We start from the raw sequence: 26,604 nt of genomic DNA, 5'->3' as shown, positions 1-26,604 counted from the left end.
ATGTAGTCTAAAAATGTTGATGTCTGGGACAATACTTCCTAAATTATAGCAGAAAAAAATAGGGGATGAAGATGGGATGGGCAGAGATAATTTTATATTCAAAACAGAGCAATATGAAGAGATTTTCTAGTCACACAGACATTAGCAGTTGGCAAATACATTTGTAATCAGAGTTCCTATCTCATGCAATGTATATTGTAATGCAAATCTATACATGCCATTCTTTTTTAATCCTTTACCCAAGGACATGGAGAGAGAGAGAGAGAGAGAGAGAGAGAGAGAGAGAGAGAGAGAGAGAGAAAGAGAAAGAGACAGAAACAATGACGTGAGAAACATCAACTGGTTGTCCTCCATATGTGCCCCAACAGGGGATCCAATCTGCAACCCAGGTATGTGTCCTAACCCAGAATTAAAACAGCAATCTTTGGGTGCACAGGACAACACTCAAACAACTGAGCCACTCCAGCCCAGCTATACATGTCATTTCTAAGCTAAGAATAGGCTATACAGTTGCAAGGTAAATGCGTTTTACCATGATCTACTTTAAAAATCATTTATACCTTATTGGGTTATGAAATCACCAAAACTTTTACCATTCCAAGTCCTTGCTGTAGGGTAGGAAAGCTGATTGATTTCATTGTCATGAATCTCCCTTATGCTAACTATATATCTTATTTTGTATTTATGTGGTAGAGGAAAATCAGCAGTCATTGGATACTGGTCTGATGTAGAAGGTTAAATTAGTTACGGGTAAGCCCTGGCCGGTTTGGCTCAGCGGTTAGAGCATTGGCCTGTGGTCCAGAGAGACCCGGGTTCGGTTCCCGCTAAGGGCGTGTACCTCGGTTGCAGTTTGTCCCCAGCTCTGGTTGGTTGTGTGGGTGGCAGCCACTCAATGTGCCCCTTTCACGTCGATGTTTCTCTTTCTCTCTCTCTTCTTCTCCCCCTCCCCCCACTCTATCTGAACAACAAAAAAAAAAAAGGAAAAATGTCCTTGGGTGAGGATACAAAAAAACCATAATAATAATAAAAATAAATTAGTTGCGGGTAAAATGATTACTCATCATTCCAAGTGGTGAACAGAGATTGGAGTCTTGGCGGCCTTTTGATCATACTGCATTACTGGGTCAACCCTTAATTCTGAGAAAAGACTACAGTGGATGAGACAGGCATGGATGAGAATGAACAATAACTGTTGTAAGAAGAAAGGTCAAATAATCACCCCATTACAAATATCATGAAAATTATCTAAATTCATTAAAATTAGAGTTGGGAAATCTCTTAGAGGACTCTGAATTCAAATTTCCTTCATGGAAAATCAACATGCTTATGAGGTAGCAATAGTTAAGCTTCTGCCGAAGAGTTCACTTCTGGTGGCAGAGAGCTCCTTTCCTCACTTAAGCCAGCTCATTCCATTTTGGTACAATTCCAATGACTATAGAGTCAAAAAATGCCCACAAAAGTAGAGAAAAGAATAGTAACCTAGAAAACAGGAGTTCCAAATCCCAGCTTCAGCCCTCTATTAACTCTAGTTGTATGACACTGAGCAGGTCTTTGGTGCTCTCTGGGCCTCAGTTTCCTCATCTGTAAAATAGGATCTCTATGGTCCTTTTCAGTTCTAAATTTCTACTTCTCTAATTTTTATTTCATGCTATTGAAGTAAAAATCAGTTGTGAGAAAGCTACGAAGAGCAGTGAAGTTTTTCTTCTTATAGCTGCCTCTGAATGTTGCAAGATTTTCTAAACTTCAACCTAACACTTGGTCTTTACTTCAGCTATCCAGTTTATCTATAGCTTGACTTTGCTTTGACTGTTGATATCTCAAATGTTATCAAGACTCAGAATTTGTCCTTTTAGGTACCAGATAGCCAAGGCTAAGCTAAAAAAACCCTCCAAGTGGCTCTGTTTGGCATGCAGAATTCTGAAGTTTAAAAAAACAACACATGAGTAATATTTTACTGTTCTTATACGCTAAACTAAAAACGTCTTGTTCTATCTTCCACAGAATGTTAGTAAACTCAATATATGATTCTGTTTAATAATTGGAACAAATAGGGTGGAATAACCCTTGAGCTTTGCCTTTTATAAAAGCTATACTTTTCCTGAAAATTGCAATTAATGTATATTTGGTATAGTGTAAGTATAAAAATTTATATTTTAGAAGCAAAAATGTTATATATTTTAATATGATAGTAAATTAAAAAGGTTGAAAATGCAACAGTAAAATGAATGACTAGTTATCATTTTATTTATGTTAACTAAAGTGGATACAATGAAAACAACTGAATGTGCCTGGGGAACCTTACTTTATTATACAATCATTATAACCAAAATCTATGGTGCTATGTAACTAAAACAGAGCTTATTTTCTGTACAAGTACATTTACTCATTTCAGTAAGATTTTAAAATAAATTTTAATATTTTAGTTATAAATGTTAAAATAAACAATACTTTTTTTCAGCCAATTAAGTCCGAAAATTTTTTAAACAAAAGGAAGGAAGTCTAAGTGCTGAAATGACTGCTACCAATTGACTGGCTTGCTTGAAAAACATTGCAGAATGTATACATGTCATACTTCAGTAAAAAGCTGTATTTAAAACAATTACCACTATGCATAATTCACACATTCTGGTTTTCCCACTGGACTTAACAATGACATCCAACCTTTTTTCATCTATCTATCTATCTATCTATCTATCTATCTATCTATCTATCTATCTTTATTGTTGAAAGTATTACAGATGTCCCTCCTTTTTTTGCCCCCTCATTGACATCCTCCTTCCCGCTCCTGTCTCACCCCCACCTTCAACATACTGTTGTTTGTGTCCATTGGTTAAGCATATATGCATATAAGTTCTTTTATTTATCTCTTCCCGCCTCCCAGACCCGCTTCCCTCAGAGGTTTGTCAGTCTGTTCCCTACTTCCATGTCTCTGGATCTCTTTTGTTTGTCTGCTTATTTTGTTCATTATATTCTACAAATAAGTGAGATCATGTGATACTTATTTTTCTCTGACTGGCTTATTTCATTTAGTATAATACTCTCCAGGTTCCTCCATGTTGTCCCAAAAGCTGCATAGTATTCCATTGTGTAAATGTATCACAGCTTTTTTATCCACTCATCTACTGATGGGCACTTGGACTGTTTCCAGATCTTAGCGATTGTAAATAGCGCTGCCATGAACATAGGGGTACATATATTCTTTCTAATTGGTGTTTGGGGATTCTTAGGATATATTCCTACAAGTGGGATCACTGAGTTAAATAGCAGTTCCATTTTTAATTTTTTGAGGAAACACCATATTGTTTTTAAAGTGGCTGCACCAGTCTGCATTCCCACCAGCAGTGTGCTAGAGTCCCCTTTGCTACACACCCTCTCCAGCACTTGTTTACATCCACCCTTCTTACCGAGGCCTCCAGACTTGGCCCTGCCTACCTCTCCAACCTTTTCCCAATCACTTTTCCACTTTACTCCCTACTATATTCTCACTTGCTCTCTTCCAAAGCATCAAGGTTTTATTCTACCTGAGTGTCTTTAGATATGCTTTTCCCTGTTTCTGGTGCTCTTCCTCTTTTCTTGTCTAGCTCTAAACTCTGTGTTGTAGAAAGCAAGTCAAATTATTCCAATGTTTCCTGCCTTCAGAGGCTTGGAAGTTCACTCAGGTGGCTGAATTAGTTCACAGAACATTCTTCGTATTCTAAACAGCAATGCACTGGAAAAATACAGTGCTGAGACACAAAACAACAGCACACATAAAGTTCAGTAACTGGAAGCAGGAAGGACACATGTGCATGAGTGGTGTGGAAGAGCTCTTCTAAGGTTTCCTGAGCAGGGGAGGGTCAGGATACTGCCATGAAATATGTCTCCAATACACTAGGTGCACCTGGAGAACTGCTCACTCTTCTCTTTGACCCTAGCACAAAGCGGGTGTGGCTGGGACTGGCCCACTTAAGAGTTTTGTTTGGTCTCAAGTTGAAAAACTTGTTTTTTTTCTAAAGATTTTTTTATTCATCAAATATTTATTGAGCACATACTGGGAGTGAAGGACATTTCTAGATGCTAAGTATACAGCAGTAAACAAATACACAAAAACACATAAACCTACAGTTTTGGAACCTATAGTCTAATGTGGTAGATAGGTAATAAACAAGAAAAACATGCAGTATACTAGATCATGACACGTCCTAAAAAGGAAACAGCTGAGAAGCTGAAAGGCCGAGTGTGTGTTTGGCTACAACTTTAGATTGTGAAGCTAAAGGAGGCCTCAGAGAAGATGACATTTGAGCAAAGGGTCAGAGGGAGTGTATGGGCCTTGGAGATACCTGGGGAAGGAGCATTCAGGCAAGGGGACAGCAAGGGCAAAGGTCATGATGAGGAAATGAGCTGGTGTATTTGGGGAACCGACTGGAGGCCACTGTGGTTGTAGCAATGAGATGAGACAGCCTCGTGGGGCATTGGGAGGCCTTTGGCTTTCACACTGAATGAGATGGAAGTGTTGTGAGCAGAGAGGCAATAAGATCTCTCCGACTACGGGAGAGAAAGCATGGGAAGGAGACCAGTTGGGAGGCTATTGCAATAATCCTGAAAAAAGATAACCGTGATTTGGGCTACAGTAGTGCAACAGAGATCTGTAAGAAACCGATCAGATTCTGAATATACTTTGAAGGTAGAGCCAACAGGATTTCCAGATGGGTTACACGTGGGTTCTGAAAGGAAGAGAGGAGTCAAGGACAACTCCAAGTTTTCTGGCTTGAAGTGGAAGAAAGGCATTTTCAACATTTAAATCAGATTTAATAATGCAGACTTTCGGCTACTCTCAAAACACTAGAAGATGTGGTCAACTGTATATCTGCATTATTCAAAAGACAAAAATCAGCTGGAGCTGGGAAGCAGCTGCCCTGGAGAGAGGACACTGGCCCTTTGGTGCACTACAGGGTTTGCTCCCTGTTGTCTTACACCTGGCCTTCTGGGTAATAAACAGCCACTTGTATCTGACTGACTGTGTTGCAGTTGAGTTTGGGACCCCTATCTAAAGTTTTCTCATAAACCTACTGTCATAAAATACAACATAAACTTACCCATAATTTTGACTAAAGAAAGGCAAGTTTTGATAAAGTATTTATTTTAAAACAGGGTATAAAAAGGGCACCAATTATTCTAGATTTTTCCCTCCACAATGATTTGACAGCAACCTGGGACAGAGGTCCAGCCTCTGTCTCTCTTTTCAGAGAAAAGAGAAGCTCCTTGAAGAAACCACTTTTCGCCTTGACCGGTTTGGCTCAGCGGTTAGAGCGTTGGCCTGCGGTCTGGAGAGACCCGGGTTCGGTTCCCGCTAAGGGCACGTACCTCGGTTGCAGTTTGTCCCCGGCCCTGGTTGGGTCGTGTGGGTGGCGACCACTCTATGTGTCCCTTTCACATCGATGTTTCTCTCTCTCTCTCTCCCTCCCACTCTATCTGAACAAAATATCGAAAAATGTCGAGTGAGGATAAAAAAAAAAAAAAAGAAACCACTTTTCCGCATATTGTGACTTCGTCAAGCTTAAATGCCACTCACTTGACAGCCTGTGTCCACAGTGCCCAGCGGTGAGGTGTGGTGCTGGCCATACTGGGTACATACCCCATCTTACTACATGTGTGATTTCTAAACCAGGTGCTCTGAGTTCCAGGGTGGTACTGAGGGGCACTGGTTCCAGGCTGGTGCTGTTACCAACAAGCCTGGTGACTGGCAGGTTACTTATCTTCTCTGGACTTCTGTTCCTCATCAACAAGAATGGAGATGGACTATAATAAGGACTCTGACTCTAACGCTAATGTGTGTATGAATCCCCTGCTCTAGATGGTTATTTAGTTTCCCTTACATAAGGGTCATTGGCTTCAAATAAAGTGCTTGGTAACAATGTCTCTGTGGAAGATCTGATAATGTTTCCCTTCAGCACATAAAAATAATGTGAACCTAAATGTCTTGCTTTGCTTTGTGTATCAGTAAGCTCAGAGCTAAATGCAATGTTTAATAATAACAAAACCATTTTACCTCAGGGATTTGAGTACAACATTTTCCCCCTTCCTTCATATTTATCTGAATGGTCTTGATTTTATTTTTAACTGCCCAGTTGTAGGGTACATTTTGATTCCAGGCAATATCAAATATTGATTGTATGAAAACAAGTGGGGCAGAAGGGAAGCACTGGAAGGAAGGAGTGGAAAAAGGAAAGTTGTATTTTAAAAAATCTTTCAAAGGTAACTTTAGAAACATCAGTACATATGGTTTGTGAAAGAAAGCAAATAAATATAAATCTTAGAGCTTTGCCTTCTCCCCAAAGTAGCTTTGTTTCAGAGAACTATGGCCTTTAAAAACTGCCTTTAGGTGGACAAAAGAGCCATGAACAGAATGGGGCTACAGACTGGTGAGAAGGACAAGCCCTGCTAGAAAAATACTTCCATGCAGCCTCTCTTTCTTATCTAATTATGACAATTTTGAGAAAGCAGTGACAGCTCTCATGACCTAGGATAACTCCCTATAACAAAGAAGAATCAGTTTTGATATCAAGAAGAATTTAAAGAAAAATGTATGTTAATTAGCAACAAAAAAACTGTGGGTAAAGTAAGCATAAGACAGGATACTTTGTGGTGATACATCAAAGCACACTCTGTAGACCTGCATTTAGCCAGAGCCAGACAAGCACAATGAAGGGCTAGGGGACCAGTGCTCCCCTGGTGCCATGGGACAACCCTGCCTTGGGAGGCTGGACACCCAGCTGGCTACCAACTCGTTACACAACCTTGGAAAATTCCTGTAACCACCCGGGTTGCATCTGTAAAATGAAGAGAATGTGAAGAGTCCAGATTCAGAAGTTCTCATAAGTGAGCTCCATTTACTCAATTTTATCCCTTTGTTTAACTCGGGACTGAACCCACACATACTGAATGCTGGAGGCTAGAAGACAATTCTCTAGTATATCCCATGCACTTCTTCCAACTATTTAAAGAGTTGTGTTGTTTTAAAACCTGTTTATGCCTGTTGGACTTGTTATTATAATTATATAATTTAATCACATATTATGTAAACTGATGAGATATGACAGTGAAAGGCAGGAATTGTTTTCTATGCAAAGTACACTGAATAGTTTGAGAAGACCTGATAAAGGCAAATCACTTAAAATAGTCTAATGAAAAAGAAAACCTAGAAGGGCTCCTTCTAAAGTCTTTTCTACTGTAACAAAATTAAAATGGGAAGTCATAAAAAATGCCATCATTAAGGTATAATTAATGCAAGAAAAATGTTAGGAAATTATAATCAGCAGGCCTATAATCAGAAAAGTCTTTGGCCTCCTGTCAAGGCTTTACTGTGATGGCAAAGAAGAAAGAACCACAGTAAAATGTCACCGAAATCCACGCTCTTATTTAAAACCAGGTGAAACAGGCAAGGATGACAGAAACAACTGTCCAGGAGTGGCTGGGGGATGGGAAGAGGAAAATGGAGCACTGGCTTAGTAGGGTTGTAACAGCGAAGAACAGATGGATACAAAAACGCTATATTTCACAGTCTGCGTGTCCCTGTCAGTCTGCCAGCTGAAGGGAGAATGAATCCACTCTGCAGAGAATCAAAGGTTGATCTTTACCAAGTTCCCAGAGTTCTTTAACTCTTCGAGTTAGTAATTAAACTCTGCCCCTGCCTCCTCAGTTTTTAAAATATACATTTGATAAATTACTTAATGAGTAATAATATACTTTTAATTTACCTGGGCAATGGGCACTGAGAACAAGAACACAGGATGCTTTGGTTTTGTAAGAGTACGACATGCAGAGGGTGAGTAGTCCTAGGTAGAAATAATAGTTTTCAACGACAAGACCAGGCCTGTAATTTTCTGCAGCACACCATGACATCATGGTTTATATGAGGCCAACTCTATAAATCAAGCTTTACCTAATTAGAGATTCTTCTGCAGATCTACATTATTAGAGCAAATAATTAAAACTGCTTAGGCAATAATACAAGCCAGATCTGTTTACAAAACTGTTCTTCTTCCCCCCCCCTAAACTCCTTTAGTCTCACTACCACTTACAGATCTTTCACATTTAGTAAATTACAGACTCAGAACATTTCTTTTAGTCTGACTTCACTTTCAAGGAATTCTTCAATTAACTTTACGTTGCTTTAAGCTGTTCATCCAACGAGAAAACAATCTGGTTTCTGACTCCTTTGCTTGCCAATGGCTGCCATCCATGTTTGACTTTCAGACACACTGTCTCTTAAGAGCCAGGCTCTGTTTGCATAAAACCAGCCAGTTGTCATAGCATTTTGACAAGCACTATAGAAAAACAAGGAACAATACTCCATGGCGGATAAACTGGGAGAATTACTACTGCAGGGTGACTGCACCGGGGACACACACGACATCCACACCCAGCCACTTGGCCTGTGCCAGAAGGTAACGCATCCTCCACTTTCATCCATGACCTTTCCATTTTCAGGTGCTATATCTTTACCAATTCTTTTCCTTTCCCCTCTCTGCTTTTTCCAAAATGGTTAAAACACCCAAAATTCATGGAAAGGTATGGTTACTCTACCAGCAGGCACAGATGACCACAGAAATCTAGAAAGCCAGAGACTGCACTGCTTTTGCAATGGTCACAGGGCATCTAGTGTTAGATCTTCAGCCAATAACAGTGTAATAAGAGGATGAGCTTAGAGGTGGGGCCCTCAGTCCAAAACCTTGAATTTTCTCAGACTATAGTGTAGCATCTCAATTCTCTTTGCCTCTTGAGCTCCGCACTGATGTTTTGAAAGAAATGCAAACAACAGCCCTGGTCAGTTTGGCTCAGTGGTTAGAGCATCAGCCTGTAGTCCAAAGAGACCTGGGTTTGGTTCCCGCTAAGGGCACGTACCTTGGTTGCAGTTTGTCCCCAGCCCTGGATGGGTCATGCGGGTGGCAACCACTGGATGTGTCCCTTTCACGTCGATGTTTCTCTCTCTCTTCTTCTCCCTCCCACTCTATCTGAACAAAAAATGGGAAAATGTCCTTGAGTGAGGATTAAAATAAAAAAATAAAAAAAGAAAGAAATGCAAACAACAACTGGAAGCAAAAAATAACCATGGGAACAAATGACAAATGGTGATCATTGAAGAAAAAGATCCCTAGGTTTTCGACCTATTACAGCTGAGTCAGGCTGAATGGAATCTTACTTTCCTTTGCCCTGTCCTCGGCCAGTATGGGTGCCCCTTGCCTATGTTGGGCCTATGGAAGCACCTGTGAAGCCAAAAGAATAATAAACTGAGAGTGATGTTTTGAAGGCCTCTTAAAATACTCAAGCTCAATGTAAGTTGCACATGCGATTTTCCCCAAATCATGCTCAATGCTGTTCCTGAATGGGAAGTGCACTAGAAACTGCAGGCCTTTCTACAGCAATGGAATGAACACTGGCACAGCCAAGCTAGAACACGAGTGCAGGCAGAGCCAGAGGGCTAGACTGAACCCACAGGTCAGGGAAACCCAAGGAATGATGGTGGGCTTGGCTCTGGTTCAACATGGGCTAGCATGGATGGGAGGGCCACTGGAAGGTCTGTCGTTTTCTTCAGAAAAGGACTGTGCTTTGACTTCCTTCTTAATGCTCCTGCTACTTAACTGCATCTGAATAAACAGATCTGTAGGTGCTCGCTTCGGCAGCACATATACTAACATTGGAATGATACAGAGAAGATTAGCATGGCCCCTGCGCAAGGATGACATGCAAACTCATGAAGCGTTCCATATTCTTCACAGAGAAGGTGCCCAATAAAAAACAAAACAAAACAACAACAAAAAAAACGATCTGTAGAATTCCTGAGAGACCCAGTTATTCTAACACTATTCCTTTTCTCCAGTCTTCCCTCTCAATTCTTATTTAAAATTCCCAGGTGATTTTATTGTATTTTGTTTCCATGTTACTGCAAATGCCTTGTGGAGAAAGACAAGTGTAAAACTAGGTCAGTCTCTGGTCTCCTTTCTCTCTCTCTCTCTCTCTCTCTCTCTCTCTCTCTCACACACACACACACACACACATACACACACACAGACCTAGCATCCAAGCTATTCTTCTTTCTCCATTAAAAAGATCAGAGTTTCATAAAGTATCAGAAATTCTTTCTTTAAACAGCAAATCATTCTTTCTACTGAATTATCTTTCTGTATATTTTGAAATTTTAAAAATATAAGTAACCAAGGCACCTGATATAAATTCACTAACTTGCTGAAAGCATTGCTTTAGTAGATTCTCAAAATAAAACACATTATAGGAACGTTCTCTCCAACGAGGCAATTCTGAAATTCTGGGAAGGATTCATTCTCTTCTGAAGCTTCTTGCCTAATCCTGTGCACTATAGCTTATTTCTTGAAATAATGATACTCAAGGTGCTTAACTTAGACAGAAATAATAAACCAAGAGGAATATATTTGAGGGCACAAAAACTTATTCTCACTTTCTTAGCAATTCCAAGGAAGAATGAACTTATTATCTACAAGGAGAGTTCTAGAGTGTGTTACCAGAAACTCAAGTACTGTTAACAGTTTTGTGTAATGCCCAGAACAGCAGTGACATAGGGATGGCTGTGTTCTCCAGTTCTCTAAGTGAGAACAGAGCTGGGGAATTCTGTAGGGGGATGCGAGGTCTAGGCAATCCACAGGCCTTAAAAAGTAGAGCACACTGACACAAAGAAAATTCAAAATTATTCATTTCCTCCTAATTTAGCTCTTAGAAAATAGCAACAGACATAATGACTTGGTAAATTTTTAAATAAATCATTTTAAAGCACTTAAAAAACTATTTGAAAAAATGTTATTCATTATTCATTATTAACCTGCTGTTCTTTTTGACCTAAGAACAGGGTGAAAGAGAGGCTAACCTTCCTGACAATTTATATTTTTATGTCTTTTAGGTCTTGGCAAAAGATACCACCCCATCTGCAGCTCTAAAAAAAATGACCAAAGTTATTCTGGGTCTCACATTCTCTATCTCAGATCTTCAAAACCCCCAGAAGCTTAAGGAATCTACTCGGTTTCTGAGCTGATGATATCTGTCTTCTTTTGGAAGTTCAGTGATTACAGAGGAAATATTTTGGCTTTCTAATGTAAACTTGTACAGATTTTGAACTAGGGAACTTACAACTTCCGGTTGTAAACTTGTCTTTCACTAAGAAACCACAGCACTAGACCATAGTGAGATAATCCAGCTTTTAGAAAATATGCAAAGGTTTATTTGCAAAATAGCTAAATGAACTGCAAAAAATTACATAAAATCGAAACACGGTATAGGAGCAATAAAACAAATGAAGATACAAGTATTTTAAAAGGTAGCATGGAGAAATGAAGACATTAAATGCAACATAATTTTAGAAAATAAAATTACATGGCACATAATATGCTAGCAAACTTCTTGATTATAGTAAGACTTTCCAAGGAAGAGAACTTGTATTACTACCCAGGGTGATTATTCACTCAGAGATATTACTCAGAAAATAAAACTGCATTTCACATGTAGCGGTTTCAAGCCAGGTTCCTGTGCCACGTTCTCCCTGCCCTCAATCTCACGCTAGCCACTTCCTCTAACTGAAAAAAATAAAAGTAAAAAAAGAACCACTGTAGCTTTCTGGAATTCTACCCCATAAATTCCAAATGAACAACAACAAAAAATACTCAAATGAAAATAAGCTATAAAGTTAGATGACAATATGATGGAAATTCTCTTACTCACTCCTAATGTTGTGATAACAGCTTGAAGGGAAGATTATAGTCCTACATACTGTGAATCACACTCCTACACAAACACACATCACACTCTTATACAAACACACAATTTAAAAAGAGAAGATGTTTAATAGAATAGGAATGGAAAGATCATCAATAGCTGTACTCAAGAAGTCTAGAAGTAATTTGGGGGGGAAAAGGGATCTGTTACATTCTTTAAGTAGACCAAAATATCACAATTTAACTTTAAATGGCAGATAATCCAAGGTTCTCAAATTTCTTCTTTAACTGGCTTTTCAAAAAAGATCTCAATATACATGCTACTGGTGATACAAAGCACACACCAAGGAATGTCATTTTTTCTTGCTCTCATTTGTAATATGGGTGCCTGGTAGATTTGGGCATGTAAATAAAACAGAGGGTTAAAGAGAATAAAAAGGTGTTGAAGGGATTTGATGAGCCAACTAACAGTTACTAATAATGAGAAAAGTAATTGCTATACAGGTATAATTAACATAGTCACTGGGAGGTGCTAAAAATCTCATTTAGTTTTACAGCTCCAATCTATATTAGAGCATTAGAAACCTTTCCTGATCTAACACATTAGTTCTGTATAATGTATACACTGGGTTGTCCTCTCTAGCACTCATTTCATTTTCAGCTTAACTGGTTATCAGATAGAGTCACATAATTTAACATACATATTTTTTAAATATGTTTTTATTAATTTTTGAGAGAGAGGAAGGGAGAGAGAGAAACATCCATGTGATAGAGAAACATCAATCAGCTGCCTCCTGCACTCCCCCTACTGGGGATCAAGCCCCCAACCTGGGCATGTGCCCTGACCAGGAATCAAACCGGGACCTCTCAGTCCACGGGATGATGCTCAATCCACTGAGTCACACCAGCTGGGCTTAACAAATATTTTGTAAGTACTGATTTTAATGATAGACTTTCTCAGGACACATCAATTTGACAAAGGAGAATATCAAAAAGAGCCTGCTATTAAAAATTCTATGGTATAAGTGTATGTATGTAACATTGCAAACTATAAATTTATACATGTTTTAAATATATAGTCACAAACTGTGAATTTGAAAAACTGGTAATTCATTTCAAGGTCATCATTATAGTTCTAAATTAAACCAAGTTTCAGGCAAATGTAAAATGGTTCATATGGAAGCTGTGAACTATAATTAGATGGAAATATGATGATTAATATTTTAGACATAACTAGTTCTCATTTGGTCATAAGATAAGAGGTGATCTAAAAATCTGAACCTGTTCCTAGCACTATTAAGGAAAGGGATCAAGGAAATACCCACATCATATATTTACAGCGATATTTCACGTTATCTAAAATGTTTGAACAACTTCAAAGATTCAAAAAATAAGCAAAAGAAGGACTCTTGAACAGTCAAAATCTACAAATATTATGATTTTACATAGGAAAGTGCTTCCTAGTGTATTCTTACTTTATATGTATTTCCATATGGTGGGTTATTTTTAGCTTCACACTCACAGAAGATTAGAAGTGTCAGATTAGGAGTGAGGTTCAGTAAGGCACCCTCACAGGTATCTGCCAGTCTTCACAGCAAGGAAATCATAAATGCTATAAGAAGTTGACCCAATAGCCCCAAAGCACAGCATTCAGAAGCTGTCTAATAGTGGTGAACAGACTTAAGTACCCAAAAGGGCCTGAGAAAATCACACACTGGATGTGCTAAATAAACACCTGCTGAAATGCAAAGTGAACTAGATGATGACCTTGGGTCACTGCATCTTAAGGCAAATAAATGAAAATATTTTAGAAACATTTTCATTTAAAACAGTTAAAATAATACATACTTTAACCTTTTGGAGCTTATGGTGGAATTGGGGAAGTTCCTACAAGAATTGAGAAATTTTTATTATCCAAAGTCACCATTCAAAGATTCTAGAGAGTAGAGGTTTTTCTATAGTACAAGTATTTTCAAAACATTTTTCTGAGTGCAATATTTAAAATTTTAAACTTACTAACTTATGATAAAAATATGATAGAAATGATAGCAATTTATGTATATAAAATTAAAAAAAAATTCTTTCAGTACATTTTTTTTATTTTATCCTCACCCAAGGACACTTTTTGCATTTATCTTCAGACAGAGCAAGAGGGAGAGAGAGAGAGAAATATTGATGTGAGAGAGACACATCGAGTGGCTGACACCCACATTACCCCAACCAGGGCTGGGGACAAACTGCAACCAAAGTATGTGCCCTTAGTGAGAACCGAACCTGGGACTCTCCGGTCTGTGGGCCGATGTTCTCACCACTGAGCAAAACTGGCCAGGGAATCTTCTGGTAGAGATTTTAACTTCATTAACTATAGGACATACCTTCTCAGGTAATCATTTTTCATTTGTTAAAGAATCAAAATAAAAATATTTTGTATTCAGTTACATAATATAATTTCATAAGCTTGCCTTTATATTAATATAAATTAACATTTTAAAGTATAACAGGACTGCACAGTGACTCTGGACAGATACATAACAACCAAGACAGTTAATAATAATATATATACAAACACATAAACCCCTCTCCTTCCTACCTACTTCCCCTCCTTTCTCCCATCCATCTTTCCTATCAGGGATTGGGGAAAGCATGGAGGAAGAACAGAACAGAAAGATTAAAAATTCTTAATTTCACAGAGTCTTAAAAGAGATAATAAGAACAGAATTAAAAATAATAGAATGGCCCTGGCCGGTTTGGCTCAGTGGTTGGAGCGTCGGCCTGCGGTACAGAGAGACCCGGGTTCAATTCCCGCTAAGGGCACGTACTTCGGTTGCAGTTTGTCCCCGGCCCTGGTTGGTCGTGCGGGTGGCAGCCACTCGATGTGTCCCTTCGCGTCGATGTTTCTCTCTCTCTCTCTCTCTTCCTCTCTCTCCTTCCCGCTCTATCTGAACAAAAAATGGAAAAATGTCCTCGGGCGAGGATAAAAAAATAAAAAAATAAAAAAAATAAAAAAAATAATAGAATGTATGAATTATAAGCTTCTTTAAGTATCACTACTGTTCTTAGTTTTCTTCCAAGTATATGTCCAATTAAATCAGTTCAGCAAAGCTACATTTATTTCTTTGTGTAGTACATTTTAGAGCTTTTACTAGCTTTATCTTATATGTACCATGACTCTTCAAGAATATTGATTGTTATTTTTCTTAATTTGCTTGGCTTTTGTTAGTATATCCCACAGGATCAGTGTTCCATAGAACACACTTTGGGAAACACTGCTGGACATCATAGCATCCTTCTTGTTCTGGAGATTGAGTTTTAGAACACAGGGAATACCTATGCTTTCGGTTTTACAACTCACAAATGGTCATGATTTACATTACTTGTTGAATCCCATTCCAGGATGCCCACACAATAAACATTCAATACTTATTTATTGAAACAGACAGTATTTGAAAATGTATCACATTAGCTCTCATACGGGTTTTTCCTGATCATTAATGGGGCTGTTTTCCATAAAATAAAACATACTAGTAGAAGGTGCGAAGTGGACTTCAAGATCAAAACAGGGAACAAGATCAGAAAAAGGTCACACACCGAACCTGTAGCTGGTTAGAAAGCGGTCGAAGTATTTAAAAAAGGAGCATAGGCAATAGTTCCTAATCTAATTAAAGTGATCAGTGTGATATATTCGAGGGAAAATAAACATGTTTGAAAAACCAGATAATGACTAGCCTGCAGTAATAGGGCTCTCACAGATGAAAACAATAAACAAACTGCCCTGGCCAGTGTGGTTCACTTGGTGGGGGCATCAACCATACTCCGAAAGGTGGCAGGTTCCATTCCTGGTCAGAGCAGATACCCGGGTTTTGGGTTCAATCCCCAGTTGGGGAATGTGTGGGAGTCAATCAATCGATGTTTCTTTTCTCTCTCACATCAATGTTTTTCTCTCTCCCTCTCTTCCTCTCTCTAAAATCAATAAAATGTATATCCTCGGGTGAGGATTTAAAAAAAATAAACTGAGTTTTAAAACCTTGTCAGTTTATTTAGCACTATTCAAAGGGAGGTATAGTTCAAATTTTAAATAGAAATCATAGAATAAAAAAGGAAATTAGCAGCCCGTTTTAATGTTTTCCTTTTATCCTTATGTCATATCCAACAATTTCAGAGTTGTAATCAATTATCTTATGTAAATCTATTCAATAGCAGAGAGGGACCTAGGGTTATAAGCAACTCTAGCTCTCCAGTCAGGTATAAGATGCCATCCACAGCCAATTAATAAGAGCACCCCAGCCCTCAGCATTTGGAGTGTCAGCCTGCAGACTAAATGGTTGTGGGTTTGATTCCTGGTCAAGGTCATGCGCCTGGGCTACAGGTTCAATCCCAGGTTGGGGTCGTGCATGAGGCAGACAATTTATTTGTCTTTCTCACACAGATGTTTCTCTCTCTCTACCTTCCATTCTATCTAAAAATCAATGAAAAAATATCCTCGGGTGAGGATTAACAACAACAACAAAAAGCGGTGGGAGGGGGGGAAAAGGGGGGTTACCCTGGTTTGAAAGGAGTGTGTGTGTGTGTGTGTGTGTGTGTGTGTGTGTGAGAATTTGGTTAGCATGAACCATGATGTTTTATTTTTTATTTTTTAAAGAGAGAAAGATAGAAACATTGATGTGAGAGAGAAACATCAATCTGCTGCCCTGCATGCTCCCCACCAGGGACTGAGCCGGAAACTTGGGCATGTGCTCTGACCGTGAATTGAACTGGGACTTTTCTTTCCCTCTCTCTCTCTCTCTCTCTCTCTCTCTCTCTCTCTCTCTCTCTCCCCCTCCCTCCCTCCTTTATGCTCTAAAAATTAATGAAAAAATATCCTTGAGTGAGGATAAAAAATATAAATAAATAAAACTGGTGAAAGGGAAGAGATAACAGAATAGTAGAACTGAAGGAATATAGCATCCAACTGATTCTCTGGGTATTTTAGGTTCTTATCTTTTTATAAGGTTAATCTCTAAAATAAAATATACAAAAATCCCCATTAAAGAATGCTGGGAAAGGCATGATGTTAGGAGTAGGATTTTTAGGCTTTGGTTGCTTACTGCTCAATTGGTTGATATGTGCCTAGTGCTACAGAAAGGGAAACATTCCTCAAAGGGAAAAGAACTGTTAGAATTCATGACTCCCCTCCCTACCTCTGCAGACAGTGTATCATATACAGACATCCTTCTTTTTTTTTTTTTTTTTTTTTTTTTTTATCCTCACCCGAGGACATTTTTCCATTTTTTGTTCAGGTAGAGTGGGAGGGAGAGAGAGGAACAGAGAGAGAGAGAGAAACATCGATGTGAAAGGAACACATCGGGTGGCTGCCACCTGCACGACCGACCAGGGCCAGGGACAAACTGCAAGCGAGGTACATGCCCTTAGCGAGAACCGAACCCGGGTCTCTCAGGACCGCAGACCGACACTCTAACCGCTGAGCCAAACCGGCCAGGGCTACAGACATCCTTCTTACTAGTGAAAAGATTCAGAACATCAGGGAGGAACTGTCTTTGTCCTCTCATTCTACTCCCTCTTGGAGGCTTCAATCTTCTGTTATCATGAACCAGAAAGCCCTGGTACCTTCTGTATGCCACAGAATGCTGGTTTTATACTTCTAAAACTGTGTATTTTGTTCCTTCTATATAATAACTGTATTTTAAAATAAACAAATATCTGATGACTGAAAACTATGATTCAAAATAAAAACTCTCTGATAACAAAATGCTCTTCCCAAAAATTTGAGGAATGCCAGATTTTCACCAAAAACAAATGGAAAGCCACTGTTCTAAACTTGGTGCAGTCTCTAAAGTAAGCCAAATGTTTTCTAAATACAATTAAATACAATAACTCTTGCATTTCCATTTTCTAAAAGCCAAATTTGATGGAAATAGCTATAAAGAGATAGGTTTCTTTCAACAGTGTTTGTTTGACTTACAAATATACTTAGTTATATGCCTTTTCCCATTTCCCAGCCACTCCCCTGCCCTTTGCCTTGGATACAGAGTATACTATGGAGGTCAAATGTGTGGGAAAATACAGATGGAAAAATCACAAATATGAAAGTTTACATCATTTGACAAAAATAGTAGTACGTTACCAAATGGAAAATTCCATTAAGTGAAATGTTACTCCCATCCGATGACTTACCTAAAAAATAAGAGAGAAAAAAGTGAGAACTTGGTATCATACTCAAACCCTGGATACACTAGATTCCATTAGACATGGCAGGTATGTTAACAACTATCCAAAACAAACAGAAACTATACCAGGTCAGGAAACACCAATTCCTTTAGAAACAGTAATTAACCTTAGAAAGGAAATGGCAAACAGGGAGCAAAAGCAAAGGGGAAAAGAAGTGGTATTTACTTTCAAATCACTTGACTCTCACATATACTTTAAGAGGCCAGTTTTGAAAATGTGGGCACATTTGTGTTAAAGGTCATAGTTAAGCTGTGGCAGTATATGCATGCCATGTTCTCCCAAGACCTCTGGTTACTGTCCTAAAGAGAGATCGTCAAAGCTGCAAACTTTCAAATATCTTTGCCTTATACGACTCAAGAAAACGGTGCCACTGTATCAAGTGCTACTGTAATTTCCTCTGTTGATTTTCTTTCCCCCTTAACACTTAGATGTTTTGGCTGTTTCCTTTTTTATTTTCCAAAGTGAACACTGATGTTCATGAAAGGTGCCAGATTAACAACCTAGGGAAATTAAGAGCTTGCTCTATCAAGAGAAAAGGCTCAGTGTAGTGGAGGTGACGAAAGTTTCCCCTATACTGTGCTCGCCTATGTGCATTAGCTCTGACCCACGGTCACCCCAGTTCTCCGGTTTTCATGGTCCATTAATGCCTTTGACTGCTTAGGTTGCTAACGGGGCAGGCAATCTTGTTCTTGCTTTTAATGCTACCATTATTATTACCACTACTGTGAGCTCTAACTTGCTCAGAGAAACTATGTGGAAATTTTATTAGTCGTCATTTTGTTTCAGGACAACAGAAAAATGAACTGAATGAAGATAAATCTTATATTATTAAGTAATATTGTAGGTTTGGTTAAAATCCATTAATGCCTTCAAATAGGAGGCAAAGTCTTGAGTGGTTAAGTTGAATTCTCATTCAGAGACATTCTAATATTTAATGGTAATAGATCTTTTATTTTTCCTTTTGAGTCTACCACAAATCAGTCAATTTTAGTACTCATTAACAACTATGGTTAAGTTTGATGGATGCTGAGGCTAAACTATCATTATATGAGCTCTGAACATCACTATCAGCCACAAGGAGAAAAATATCCCCTTCTTATACGTATAGGTGTACAGGTTTCTGAATTGTCCAAGTATTTTGCAGTTATTATTCATTAATAATAATTCATAGGAGTTAATCTCTCCTATGCCCAGAGATCTATTAAGTCGTTTTTAAAAATATGTTTTTACTGATTTTTTTTTTAGAGAGGAAGGGAGAGAGAGAGAGAAACATTGATGTGATAGAGAAACATCAGTTAGCTGCCTCCTGCACGCCCCCTACTGGGAATAGAGCCTGCAACCAGGCATGTGCCCTGACTGGGAACAGAACTGGGACCTCTCAGTCCATGGGATGACACTCAATCCACTGAGCCACACCAGCTGGGTTATGAAATCATTTTGCTTCAGCTAGTCAGATACCAACTACTACTAAGTGTTGGCACTCCCTGTACTAGTTCTCCACACAAAATATAGGGGCCAAAATAAGACAACAATCATTTTCCTATGTAGAGTGTATAACAAGAAGGGAAGCAAAGCTAGCAAACACATGCAAAATATTAATGGAATAATGAAATGCAATACTGAATGCTGCTAACAGACCAATAATTACTTAGTAATTATTTGGAAAGATCACAGAATTAATCCCACAGTTGTTCTCTGTCTTCGCTATTGCACTTCTTTTTGTCTAAGACCAAATTCTCTGCAGTGAGAGTAAATTTCCATCTTGATATGGCTAGCATTTCCTGTGATTTCTAATCTCTAGCAGTGCTGGAGAATGAGAATTGCAGGGTACCAATGACTACAGCAAACACATGGTAACAATTAGATGAAGGGTGCCCTGGCTGCATCTCATGTGGAAATCTTGGAAAATTTTAGCTTAGAAACTTTGGCTGTTTTTCCCCTTTGCCATGCACAGTCTTTATCAAGCGAGTCCTTATGGTATTAAAACATATGGCACTGGCTCAAGTCTATGCTATTGCTGGCAGGGAACTAATTGAGAAGGAGGGGTGGAGTAGTTACCTTTTATCAAAGTTTAACTTTATGGAAAGGCTCTTTCCTCCCACTGCTTAAGCAGCTTTACTGAAAGACTAAAACCCAGATGTGAGAAAAGAGATTATCTCCAAGGGCAGGGTAATTTATTGTAATTATGTTAGTACAAAGATCAGGAAGGTGGAAAATATTATGACAACTTTGTATATAGATCTCATGGCAAAGTGGTGCTAGGGAAACTACCTCTAAACCCTAACCCCAAGGGAGTCCTCAGTTTCCCAAACTGCAAGAAAATGAGGACCTAGCTACTTAGAAAACTAGTAACCCCATGCTCCATACTAACCAATGAGTGGGAGGCCATGAGAATCTGCTCACCAAAAGATACCAACAGGCATCCACCTCTTCTCCCTCAGTGACCAGCTCTTGCCAACTCCCTGTTGCCACCAGATGACTAATGTATCTTTCTCAGTGACTCCTGTAAGTCCCATACTACCACTCATGACAATGGAACTCAAAGCAACAAGGCCCATTTTGCTTACACAAAACTCCAGCTTCCATCAGTGAAGCACTTGTCTGACCTGAACACTTTGGAGTTTGGCCTTAATTGCAACCAGTGCAAAATCTCTATACATTCTGGGCCAATTCTAAGCCTCCCTGTGCCTCAGCCACTCAACTGCTAGTATATCTTGTCCCTAACTGTTCTTCATTGCATAATATATCTCTTATGGGTTCCCCTGACTGGACTTTTGCATCCTTCATGATTTGGTTTCTCTCACTGCACCACCTTTGTGTACAAACATGGATTTCCAGAATTTGATATTTCATACAAAATGGATCAGTGAACATACAAAAATCAGATTTATGAACATGTCACTAAGGCTCTGCTTCACATGGTTTTCTAATCAAGTAAAAATTTTAGGCAAGAAAATATATTGATCTCAATAAATAAAAGATTAAAACGCTGTATCTGAGACTCAAATCCTTGACTCATGCTCACAAAGAGGAAATAGAAACAGTAATAAAAAAGCCTTAGGAACAGAAAATGGCAGGTGGTTTCTCCTTTTCTTCCCATTTCACACGTCTGTCAATAGGCTAATGGATGCCATGGACACAAGAAACAGCAAGTCAGGGAAAATTAGAGGTCAGGAGATGGGGTAAAACGCATGCAAAAAATACTTGCTAAGTAAGACACTGAAGAGTTATGAAGATGAATATGGTAAGATTTTGGACAAAGAGTACATAAAATGAGACCATACAAAAATACTTGAAAAGCAAAAAAAAATTTTTAAATCCCTCACGATGCATATTAACAATAGCTCAATTTTAAGAGCTTGCAGTGGTTTAATAATCACACAGCTAAAACAATTCATCATGGTTCTGCTTATCAAGAATGCTTGCTTACTTTGGCTAACATGCTGCAATTATTAATTTGGTTATCTGATTCAAAACAGCACCAGAAACATTTGCTTTTAGCTTTAATTTCTTAACCTAAGTAGCAAATTCTAGGAGTCACTGTGCTTAGGGCTGAGTGTATCCCAAATTGGAATTTTCTTACAGGAAGAGAAGATGTAAGATAAGCAAGCTGGATTCTTATCATTCCAAAGCTCACTTTTAATAATATAAACTAAAAAAAAACCCTAAAACTTTGAGGATTTAAATGATGGCTCCCGTGACTATGTAGAAGAATTATTTTTATTTATTTATTTATTTTTAAACTCACCCGAGGACATTTTTCCATTTTTTTACTCAGAGCGGGAAGGAGAGAGAGGAAGAGAGAGAAACATCGATGTGAAAGGGACACATTGAGTGGCCGCCACCCACACCACCCAACCAGGGCTGGGGACAAACTGCAGCCAAGGTACATGCCCTTAGCGGGAACCGAACCCGGGTCTCTGTGGACCGCAGGCTGACGCTCTGACCGCTGAGCCAAACAGGCCAGGGCTATTTTTTAAAGAAGGATTTACAGCCTGGCCAGTGTAGCTCAGTGGTTGAGCATCGACTCATGCACCAAGAGGTCACCAGTTCAATTCCTGGCCCAATCCCCAGTGGGGGGCATTGATGTTCTCTCTCGTTGATGTTTCTATCTTTCTCTCCCTCTACCTTCCTCTCTCTCTAAAAATCAATATAGAAAAAAAAAAGAGAGAGAGAGAGAGAAGACTTTATAGCAGAAAATTACAGATGATGAAAAGGGAGGGGTGAAGGGTGAAACTCGAGTTTATCCATCTGTGGATAGTGATCATGATTATAAGAAAGGAGGGCCCTGGCCGGTTTGGCTCAGCGGTTAGAGCGTCTGCCTGCGGTCCGGAGAGACCCGGGTTCGGTTCCCGCTAAGGGCACGTACCTCGGTTGCAGTTTGTCCCCGGCCCTGGTTGGTCGTGCGGGTGGCAGCCACTCGATGTGTCCCTTTCACATCGATGTTTCCCTCTCTCTCTCTCTTCCTCTCTCTCCCTCCCACTCTATCTGTACAAAAAATGGAAAAATGTCCTCGGGTGACGATAAAAAAAAAAAAATTTTTTTAAGAAAGGAGGAAAGAAGTGTGTGGGTGACTGTTTTCAAAGGAAATACATAACAGTTCCTATTATGAAGGAGTTTAGAGATTATATAGGGAAAGGAGTTACGCAAAATTAGACAACAAAAACAAAATTTAAATGACAGCCAAAGACCAGATGAGAGCTGGGGGAGAGGTCAGTGTGAGTTAGTTTCTGAGGTTACCTCACCTGGGCAGTGGAACTGGAGCCTGTCTCTCCTACTGCCCCTTCCCTAGCACTCTCCCAGTACCCTTCCACCCCCCATGGTTTGTAACTACAAGGAATGGTTTTACCCAGAGGTCTATGGCTAAGGGCTTTCTGGTTTAACGATTTAGGTCTTTTCAGAACCCAGAATCATTGCCTCCTTAATTTCTATAAAACTTCAATTCTATTTTCTGTCAAACTGTTTTTCTCTTTTCTCCATTCTAGTTCAGATATATACGGGTTGAAAAAGGGTGGTGGATATGGGAATGAATGAGACAATGAATGAACTGTTAATGTATTTCCTCTGAGTAGGAAGCAGCTGTATTTTGGAGGCAAGCAGAAGAAAGGATTTGGATCTTCAAAGCCAAGGAAAGCTTTTCCCGATGTTCTTCCCTCTTTCACTCCTTCCCCTTCAAGGGAAACGACAGAAATTTCACAAAACACAGTCTTTCTGAATTCATAAAAACTCCTTTTCCTCATACTCAACAGTGTTTATTTATTACTACTGCTAACATTTCACATGTACCTCACATTTCAATCTTTTCCTAAGAGTGTCAGAGATTTATACATTTTCTTAAAGTAAATATGCTTGGTTATATTAAATATTAATAAAACTTAACTTTAGAATAAGAATTCGGTTTGTAAAAAAGGTTTCTTTTCTAGAATTTGGCTTATTACACCCTATATACATTTCCTAATTAGCGGTCTTAAATTTCAGGCTTCATAAGGCTTCTCAGGAGTGCTTATTATTCATATTCTTTTGTTTTTAAATTCTCACCTAAGGATAAGCTTATTGATTTTAGAGAGAGGGGAAAAGAGAGAGAGAGAGAAACATCAGTGTGAGAGAGAATATTGATTGGTTGCCTTCCATATACACCCTGACCAGGGATCAAACCTACAACCTAGGTATGTACCCTGACCAAGAATTGAACCCGCAAGCTTTAGGTGTACGGGACAATGTTCCAATCAACTGAACCACACTGGCCAGGGCTAATATGTATATTCTTGAGCCACATGTGATCACAGGTTTATGTTTAGTTGGCCTAGTGTGGGGCTCTAGAATCTACATTTTTAGTAAGCACTCAAGGGGATTCTTGTATACATACATCAGAGATACAGGAGCCCCACTGTGAGACCCTGTCCTAATCTGAGCACCTTAGCCTCCAAGCTTCAACTTCTCCAAGGCAGCCTGTTTCTCAGTGAGAGTAGTCAGGTAGTTTCCTATAGTTCACACTAAGTAGTGAGTCAAAAATACAAAGTGAGCAATTCCTTTGAGAAAATAAAATGATCACCAACAGGATTCCACTTTTAAGAATGCAAGGTGCCTTTTAACTTCGCTTCCTTGGATATGATGAGGTTTGATATTATGAATGAGTTGGTTTTTCTATTCATGAGGGCTGAACCTTGACTGGGCTTCTAGTTACTTACACTGACTTCTGGCATTGTCTTCTCCAACCCAATGACAGCCTTGCACAGCCAGCCTTCACTTCCCAAATTGCAGGCAAATTAGAACCTAACCACTTAGAAAAGTAGTAACAGCATGAAATCCACTATGTAATGGGTGTGAGGCTATGAGAAGCTGCCTCCCAACAGACACCAATGATTACACTGCCTCTGCTTGCTCAGAGACCGAATCTTCTTGCCAGCACCATAGGGGGCATCTCAGAAAAGCTCAGAAGCCCAAATTCTTCTTGATGACACTATGTGCTTCTGCTTTAACCTCCAAATTCTACCTTTTAGGTACTATCGTCACCCAGCCCAGGTTCCCAAACCTCCATTCCCAGCCCTTGTGCCCTCTATTCCTGCTGCCCCTTTCTAGGATTCACGATATCCTGCTGACTACTCTGATCTGATACTAGATGATGCTCAATATCTTGTATCTTGCTTCTGACCTTAAGATGGATCACAACTATTGTCTCAAAGGTCACCAGTGGCTAAATTCAGTGGGGTTTTCTGAATACTTCCTCTCTCTCCACTATGCTCTTGGGTGACCCAATCACACATTTCTTCTGTTGGTTCTTCCCCCCTTGGTTTCAGTGATAACACCATTCTCTTATGAACATAGTGAGTATTTGATCTTGATATTACTCCTTCCAATCTGGCACAACAAACAGAACATGGAAGATATATTTAGACACCAATATACAAAATGAGCCCTGGATAGTTTGGCTCAGGGCTCATTGTGTATAGAACAATGGCTCACAGACCAAAGAATTGTAGGTTTGATTCTGGCCAAAGGGCATGTATCTCGAATACGGTTCATCCCTGGCCCTGGTCGGGGTTGTGCAGGAGGCAACTAATTGATGTGTCTCTCACACATCAATGTTTCTCTTTCTCTCTCTCTCTCTCTCTCTCTCTACCTCCCTCCCTCCCTCCCTCCCTCCCTCCCTCCCTCCCTCCCTCCCTCCCTGTCTGAAGATAAATGGAAAAATATCCTTGGGTGAGGATTAAAAATAAAATACACACACACACACACAAGGAGCCAAGGAGTATCAGTTCAACCTAAAGAAAAATTCCCTGCCTACAAATATCAACCAACAGGAGCTACATTTTACTTGGGGCTTAGGTTTTTGAAAGAATCTATAAGGGGAAAAACTCAAATTGTATCAAAATTCCCTTGAAAATTCCCTAGGAAGGCCCCATGCTGGAAGCCCACATGCTATCTCTTGGTAGGCCCAACACAGGTGAGTTTTTCCTCTGGCTTTGGTATAAATTCTCTTATCTTTGGTTGAATACAAGATGAAAGAGTTGGTTTGTGTTTAGGATCCATGTTGTATGAAACAGAATACTGAGCAAGGCAAGATGCTCACCCTGAGGGAGAACATGGAACAGACACAGACTGAGAAAAATCAATACATATCTATCTCAGGTTCATTCCTGGGCATAGACTCATTGAATATAATCTGAATAGACATGTCTGCACAATGTAAATTGTTGTTCCTTCTCTTTTTATATTCATTTACTGAGCAATGTAGTTGGATTCATGCAAATTTAGTGTTCATATGATACAAATCCACCAAAGAATATATGTATGCCTGCTATCTTGACTTGTAGTATGCCCAAGGATAAACAAAGAACACAGGCAGAGACCATATCAAGTATGAAGATCAACTTGAGAGAATGGGCCATTTTTCTTGCAAAAATTCCTTGAGTACACAAATCATAGACACTTGTGATGTAGTAGAAAAAATACTGTACTTGGTGTCAAGAGACTAGGATTCCAATCAAAATTCTGAAATATATTTGCTATGTGAACTGGGCCAGTGTCCTCACCTCTAAAATTGCTACAAGTAGAACAGCTTTGCTTTGAGGTTTAACAACAACAACAACAACAAAAAGTGCAGGTGAAAGCATGTACCACAGTCACTGACATGATACAGGTTTGTTTGCTGTCAACTGTTGAACTGAAGCTGAGCAACAAAATAGCCATGCAAGGAAGAAAATTATCTGCATTAACCCTACAGGGCACAGAGTAGGTGCTATGTAAGTATTTACTGAACAAAACTGAGAGAGACATCAAGCTGATTTGACCAAGTGAGTATGTAATTTGCTTTTTCTAACAAGTCTTTTATTTTCTTCACATGGTCATTGGTACAAAATTCTCTTATGGCTTCATAAACATGGGCTTAAAACAAAAGTGCTTCTAATCAGATTTGGCAAGAAAAGGAGAGAAACATCGGGTGAGGTAAGTGTGAGAATACAGTGCTGAATAACAGGGATGGCAGTGCCTCAGTACATGAGTCACACAGACACCGAGCAGTACACAGCTAGAGATAATTTGCAGGTAAACGTTGCACGAGCCATTACATCATCCCTCCTCTGCCCTTTCTTCATCAATCATGTCGCCTGGACTCTGATGCAACCCAGCAAGAATGTCTGATTTGCAGACAGCAGAGAGTCTC

At 39.2% G+C, this 26,604-nt stretch overlaps 1 protein-coding gene and 1 non-coding gene across 2 annotated transcripts in view; one reads left to right on the top strand and one right to left on the bottom strand.

The window, feature by feature from the left end:
* CMSS1 (cms1 ribosomal small subunit homolog) overlaps positions 1-26,604 on the bottom strand; it is a 401,568-nt gene that overhangs the window by 159,057 nt on the left and 215,907 nt on the right. The gene's annotated exons all lie outside the window — the stretch shown is intronic.
* LOC118618072 lies at positions 9,647-9,753 on the top strand. The gene has a single exon (XR_004956993.1). It is a non-coding gene; the product is annotated as a U6 spliceosomal RNA (small nuclear RNA).

This window comes from Molossus molossus, unplaced genomic scaffold (genome assembly GCF_014108415.1).
Source record: "Molossus molossus isolate mMolMol1 unplaced genomic scaffold, mMolMol1.p scaffold_m16_p_5, whole genome shotgun sequence".
NCBI classification, from domain to species: Eukaryota; Metazoa; Chordata; class Mammalia; order Chiroptera; family Molossidae; genus Molossus; species Molossus molossus.
The sequence above is the reverse complement of the archived record's forward strand: the minus strand, read 5'-3'. Positions and strand labels throughout refer to the sequence as shown.